The following is a 7,239-nucleotide window of genomic DNA, read 5'->3' on the forward strand; positions in this document are numbered from 1 at the left end:
CAACAGCAGGTGAAGGAGCTCTTACAGCGAGTGGATATTCGCCGGATAAACTCGTCTGAACATTCCTCCGACTTAAATCCCATCGAGCACATATGCGAAAGCTGAAGAATCAGAATGGCAGTACTGTCGTCTGTGTCCCCACTTCTTTCCGCTGGGAGTCCAGTGTCCCAACCACTGCACACACTAGCTAGGCACTCGAAATAAAGCCGTTCAAACAAATAACACTCATCTGTTTTGTAACGATATTTCTTGTATTGTTGTAGGGAAACCATGGTAGTTGCTTCGGGTTTTTTCCCAATGGTCAACCGAGCGGTCTCAGGCGCTGCAGTCATAGGCTGCGTGGCTGGTTCCGGCGGAGGTTCGAGTCCTCCCTCGGGGTGTGTTTGTGCTCAGGGTGATTTAAGTTAGGTAGTGTGTAAGCTTAGGGACTGATGACCTTAGCAGTTAAGTCCCATAAGATTTCACACACATTTGAACATTTTTTTGAAGATTGTGTTCAGTGGCACAAGGGTGCAATATACGCACACTGATGTGCTATAGTGTTAGTGATTGACTTATAACTAGACCGCGGATTTTAGGTAAAAACCTATTTTGTTCCTGAGTTCCTATTTGCATAAAAATTTGTACTTATGCGTTTCATGACTATTTATACTTAACGATATTCTATAGGACCTAAAAAAGCCTATTTCGACGTTAGTGCCTATTTTTGCCTATTTCGGCTTTAATATCCTAAAAAGTGCCTATTTCATCATGTAAGACAGTGGCTCCAAGTTTTTCCACACTATACGACAGATGGGAAAAAAAATATTTTCTGCCCAGCGTGCAGCAAGGTGCCTAGTTGATATGCGCTCATGTTTCGTATTTACCTAACACTTCCGTCTTTTTTTATTTTTTTATACCACTATCCCTGTTAATAACAAATACTCTTTACAGGTGTTTTGTTATTCATATGTAAAAAATAGATCACGGGTCTTTAGGTTAAAACCTATTTTTTTTTCCTAAGCTCCAATTTGCATATAAGTTGGTACTTATGCGTTTCATGACTAACTAAACTGAATCCCGTTAGTTCTCTAGGACCTAAAATTGCGTATTTCGACGTTGACGCCTAATTTTGCCTATTTCGGCATCAAAATAATAAAAATTACCTATTTCTTTAATCTGACATAGAGTGAAATTACAATGAAATGAACACCCTTAGCTGCTTACAGGCGTTGACATACGTCAACGGGGACAGATGAGAATGCGTGCCCCGACCGGGACTCGAACCCGGGATCTCCTGCTTACATGGCAGACGCTCTATCCATTTTTTTATCTCATTTTGTTCTACATTGTTCGTTGAATTTTTTCGTGGCGGACGTCCGATGACACCAGTTCAGGTTGTTCGTTGATCCGTTCACTCAGTTTTTCATTACAGAGGGTCGCTAATCCCTCTGACCGAACACGCTGAGCTACCGTGCCGGCTATCCATCTGAGCCACCGAGGACACAGAGGAAAGCGCGACTGCAGGGATTTATCTCTGACACGCCTCTCGCGAAACCTACATTCTCAACGTATTGTCCCGCACTACATTCGTAGTGCCCCCGCCCATTATACTCATTACTCGCAGCGCGTTGCCGATTCCCGTAAGAGTTCGGGTCACTGTTTGTGCATTCGCACAGAAGAAGATATATATATATATATATATATACACCAAGATGGTATCTGTTTTTTCTGACATGTCCGAAAGAACAGTTACCATCGGTGACCATGCAGCTCGTTAGAATGAAATTACAATGAAATGAACACCCTTAGCTGCTTACAGGCGTTGACATACGTCAACGGGGACAGATGAAAATGTGTGCCCCGACCGGGACTCGAACCCGGGATCTCCTGCTTACATGGCAGACGCTCTATCCATCTGAGCCACCGAGGACACACAGGAAAGCGCGACTGCAGGGATTTATCTCTGGCACGCCTCCCGCGAAACCCACATTCTCAACGTATTGTCCCACACTACATTGTAGTGCCCCTGCCCATTATACTCATTACTCGCGGCGCGTTGCCGATTCCCGTAAGAGTTCGGGCACTGTCTGTGCATTCGCACAGAAGAAAAAAATGGTCAAGTGGCCGGTGAGCCTGAACTACGAGGGCAGTTCAATAAGTAATGCAACACATTTTTTTCCTCGGCCAATTTTGGTTGAAAAAACCGGAAATTTCTTGTGGAATATTTTCAAACATTCCCGCTTCGTCTTGTATAGTTTCATTGACTTCCGACAGGTGGCAGCGCTGTACGGAGCTGTTAAAATAGCGTCTGTAACGGATGTGCGTTGCAAACAACTGGCAGTGATCGAGTTTCTTTTGGCGGAAAACCAGGGCATCTCAGATATTCATAGGCGCTTGCAGAATGTCTACGGTGATCTGGCAGTGGACAAAAGCACGGTGAGTCGTTGGGCAAAGCGTGTGTCATTATCGCCGCAAGGTCAAGCAAGACTGTCTGATCTCCCGCGTGCGGGCCGGCCGTGCACAGCTGTGACTCCTGCAATGGCGGAGCGTGCGAACACACTCGTTCGAGATGATCGACGGATCACCATCAAACAACTCAGTGCTCAACTTGACATCTCTGTTGGTAGTGCTGTCACAATTGTTCACCAGTTGGGATATTCAAAGATTTGTTCCCGCTGGGTCCCTCGTTGTCTAACCGAACACCATAAAGAGCAAAGGAGAACCATCTGTGCGGAATTGCTTGCTCGTCATGTGGCTGAGGGTCACAATTTCTTGTCAAAGATTGTTACAGGCGATGAAACATGGGTTCATCACTTCGAACCTGAAACAAAACGGCAATCAATGGAGTGGCGCCACACCCACTCCCCTACCAAGAAAAAGTTTAAAGCCATACCCTCAGCCGGTAAAGTCATGGTTAGAGTCTTCTGGGACGCTGAAGGGGTTATTCTGTTCGATGTCCTTCCCCATGGTCAAACGATCAACTCTGAAGTGTGTTGTGCTACTCTTCAGAAATTGAAGAAACGACTTCAGCGTGTTCGTAGGCACAAAAATCTGAACGAACTTCTCCTTCTTCATGACAACGCAAGACCTCACACAAGTCTTCGCACCCGAGAGAAGCTCACAAAACTTCAGTGGACTGTTCTTCCTCATGCACCCTACAGCCCCGATCTCGCACCGTCGGATTTCCATATGTTTGGCCCAATGAAGGACGCAATCCGTGGGAGGCACTACGCGGATGATGAAGAAGTTATTGATGCAGTACGACGTTGGCTCCGACATCGACCGGTGGAATGGTACCGTGCAGGCATACAGGCCCTCATTTCAAGGTGGCGTAAGGCCGTAGCATTGAATGGAGATTACGTTGAAAAATAGTGTCGTGTAGCTAAAAGATTGGGGAATAACCTGGTGTATTTCAATGCTGAATAAAACAACCCCTGTTTCAGAAAAAAAAATGTGTTGCATTACTTATTGAACTGCCCTAGCATATACTATATACAGGGTGTTACAAAAAAGTATGGCCAAACTTTCAGGAAACATTCCTTACACACAAATAAAGAAAAGATGTTATGTAGACATGTGTCCGGAAACGCTTAATTTCCATGTTAGAGCTCATTCTAGTTTCGTCAGTATGTACTGTACTTCCTCGATTCACCGCCAGTTGGCCCAATTGAAGGAAGGTAATGTTGACTTCGGTGCTTGTGTTGACATGCGACTCATTGCTCTACAGTACTAGCATCAAGCACATCAGTACGTAGCATCAACAGGTTAGTGTTCATCACGAACGTGGTTTTGCAGTCAGTGCAATGTTTACAAATGCGGAGTTGGCAGATGCCCATTTGATGTATGGATTAGCACGGGGCAATAGCCGTGGCGCGGTACCTTTGTATCGAGACAGATTTCCAGAACGAAGGTGTCCCGACAGGAAGACGTTCGAAGCACTTGATCGGCGTCTTAGGGAGCACGGAACATTCCAGCCTATGACTCGCGACTGGGGAAGACCTAGAACGACGAGGACACCTGCAATGGACGAGGCAATTCTTCGTGCAGTTGACGATAACCCTAATGTCAGCGTCAGAGAATTTGCTGCTGTACAAGGTAACGTTGACCACGCCACTGTATGGAGAGTGCTACGGGAGAACCAGTTGTTTCCGTACCATGTATAGCGTGTGCAGGCACTATCAGCAGCTGACTGGCTTCCACGGGTACACTTCTGCGAATGGTTCATCCAACAATGTGTCAACCCTCATTTCAGTGCAAATGTTCTCTTTACGGATGAGGCTTCATTCCAACGTGATCAAATTGTGAATTTTCACAATCAACATCTGTGGACTGACGAGAATCCGCACGCAATTGTGCAACCACGTCATCAACACAGATTTTCTGTGAACGTTTGTGCAGGCATCGTTGGTGATGTCTTGATTGGGCCCCATGTTCTTCCACCTACGCTCAATAGAGCACGTTATCATGATTTCGTACGGGATACTCTACCTGTGCTGCTAGAACATGTGCCTTTACAAGTACGACACAACATGTGGTTCATGCACGATGGAGCTGCTGCACATTTCAGTCGAAGTGTTCGTACGCTTCTCAACAACAGATTCGGTGACCGATGAATTGGTAGAGGCGGACCAATTCCATGGCCTCCACGCTCTCCTGACCTCAACCCTCTTGACTTTCATTTATAGGAGCGTTTGAAAGCTCTTCTCTACGCAACCCTGGTACCAAATGTAGAGACTCTTCGTGCTCGTATTGTGGACGGCTGTGATACAATACGCCATTCTCCAGGGCTGCATCAGTGCATCATGGATTCCATGCGACGGAGGGTGGATGCATGTATCCTCGCTAACAGAGGACATTTTGAACATTTCCTGTAACAAAGTGTTTGAAGTCACGCTGGTACGTTCTGTTGCTGTGTATTTCCATTCCATGATTAATGTGATTTGAAGAGAAGTAATAAAATGAGCTCTAACGTGGAAAGTAAGCGTTTCCGGACACATGTCCACATAACATATTTTCTTTCTTTGTGTGTGAGGAATGTTTCCTGAAAGTTTGGCCGCACCTTTTTGTAACACCCTGTATACCATCTTGGTATATATACTGACATAGAGTTCTTGTGTTTTAGAAGATTAGAAAAAGGAAGTAAACTTAGGGCTTTACGTCTCGTCGAAGACGAAGGTCGTTAGAGACTGTTTACAATTCCTTTGCTTGCCTTAGTATCAGCAGCACTCGGCACGGTTGAATGGTCATCCATCCAAGTACGCGCCGAGCGCGACACTGCTTAACTTTGGTGAGCGAATGGGAACCGGTCGAAGATTTGTGTTACACATTAGAATCGAACGTGGGAGTACTAAATGTTATATTTGAAAATATTTCCTTCGTAGGATTCTGGCCAGCTGTGTATTTTCGCAAAGAAACAGTTTCATAGGCCTTAAGCTGAGCATGGATTAAAAAATCACAATGTTAATCGTAGACGCCCTCTATAGCTAAATTACTGCTCTTCGCGCATTTTCTCGCTGCTGTCTAAAGGCAGTCCTATCAAACTACTCTGTTTCGTGAAAGTTATTATACGTGAATTTTACGGTTCGAAAAAGATTTTGCCAGTAGTGAGATGTTTTCATCTGAAGCACCGGTATATTCCATTCGCTTGTTCAGAAGGGGCGGCCATCTGTCAGGTGCCATATGTCCAGCAACGAGTACGGTACTTCCCCTACGCTCCCATGATCGCAGTAAAAGGAAAAAAAAAACAGGTCATCGTTCACTTTTTCCCAGCGAACACAAATCAGTACATTGTGTAGCGACCGACGTGTTAAGTGTTACTGACGTTCTAAGTGCAAAATAAATTCTAGTTTCTGTGTGAGATTACTACGCCATGCCGAAAAGAGCTAGTTCAAGGTCCACTTATATAAGGCAGTGGCTGCAAGATTTTCCGCATTTTACAACAGATGGAAAAATTATTTTCTGCCAAGTATGCAACAAGGAGGTTAGTTGATGTTTTTCTTAGATTTCTTATTTTTCTGTCACTTAGGATTCTTTTTTATCGCTGTGCCTTAGTAATACGAAATACTCTTTATATGCGATTCTAAACTGCATGCCCCTTTTCTCTCGTATTAGGTTTCGAGTGTTAATAAATCTCACTTAACTCAGCAAGCAGATGGAATCGCACATAAAGCTAATGTTGAACGAAAGTCAAAATTGAAGCAAACTCTTTTAACCAATAAGTCTGGTGAATCCTCCGAAAAAAAAACAAGTTCTGCAGTGATTTGTGTCATGCACTTGTAGCAGCAAACATCCACTTTCGGAAACTAGAAAACCCTATTTTCAGAGGTTTTCTTGAGAAGTAATGCCATCAGTCTATTCCTGCAGAGTCAACTTTACGTAAGAATTATGTGGATTCAGTTTACAATGCTGCATTGCACAGAATCCGAGAATCTTGTATATGGATTTCCGTGGATGAAACTACTGACAGTCTTGGCCGTTACATTGCAAATCTGATTATTGGCAAGCTAGATCCAGATGCTCCATCCAGGGCTCATTTGATTTACTCAAAACAGCTTGCAAAAACTAACTAACAAACAATAGCACAGTTTGTTATCAATGGGCTTAAGGTGCTATACCCAAACGGAGTGGATGAGAATAAGGTGCTCCTGGCCGTCACTGATGCTGCTGCATATATGATAGCAGCGTTTCACCTATTAAAAGTATTCTACCCATTGATGCTGCACCTAACTTGTGTAGTGCATGGGATCAACCGCATAGCAGAGCAAGTAAGGCTACAATTTCCTAAAATAAATAAAGTAATATCTATGGTGAAGAAAATTTTTGTTAAGGTACCATCAAGAATACAGGCATTCAAAGAACATCTTCCAGATGTCCCATTGCCGCCAGATCCTGTTGTCACACGCTGGGGCACGTGGCTGATAGCAGCAGAATACTATAGTACGCATCTCTCAGCTGTCCAGAAGGTGGTTGAAAATATACCGGAGGATGCTGCATCCGTAACTGCAGCAAAGGAGTTACTCAAAGATTCTTCTTTAAAACGGGACTTATCTTACACTAGGGCCCACTACACATTTATGGCAAGAATAATTTCACAATTAGAAGGCTCAGGGAGACCTATCTACGACAATATTTCTTTGCTTGAAGAAGTCAAAATGAAAATTAATGAAGCGCCAGGTGAAGTACGAGAGGGGAAAAAGTACGGCCAAAAATGCAAACGGTTTTGCAGAAGAACACTGGCCTGAAGGAGTTGTATGCAGC

At 44.2% G+C, this 7,239-nt stretch overlaps 1 non-coding gene across 1 annotated transcript; it reads right to left on the minus strand.

The window, feature by feature from the left end:
- Positions 1-1,838: 1,838 nt before the first annotated feature.
- Trnat-ugu lies at positions 1,839-1,912 on the minus strand. The gene has a single exon. It is a non-coding gene; the product is annotated as a tRNA-Thr (tRNA).
- Between the last annotated feature and the right edge of the window lie 5,327 nt (positions 1,913-7,239).

This window comes from Schistocerca americana, chromosome 4 (genome assembly GCF_021461395.2).
Source record: "Schistocerca americana isolate TAMUIC-IGC-003095 chromosome 4, iqSchAmer2.1, whole genome shotgun sequence".
Classification (NCBI taxonomy): Eukaryota; Metazoa; Arthropoda; class Insecta; order Orthoptera; family Acrididae; genus Schistocerca; species Schistocerca americana.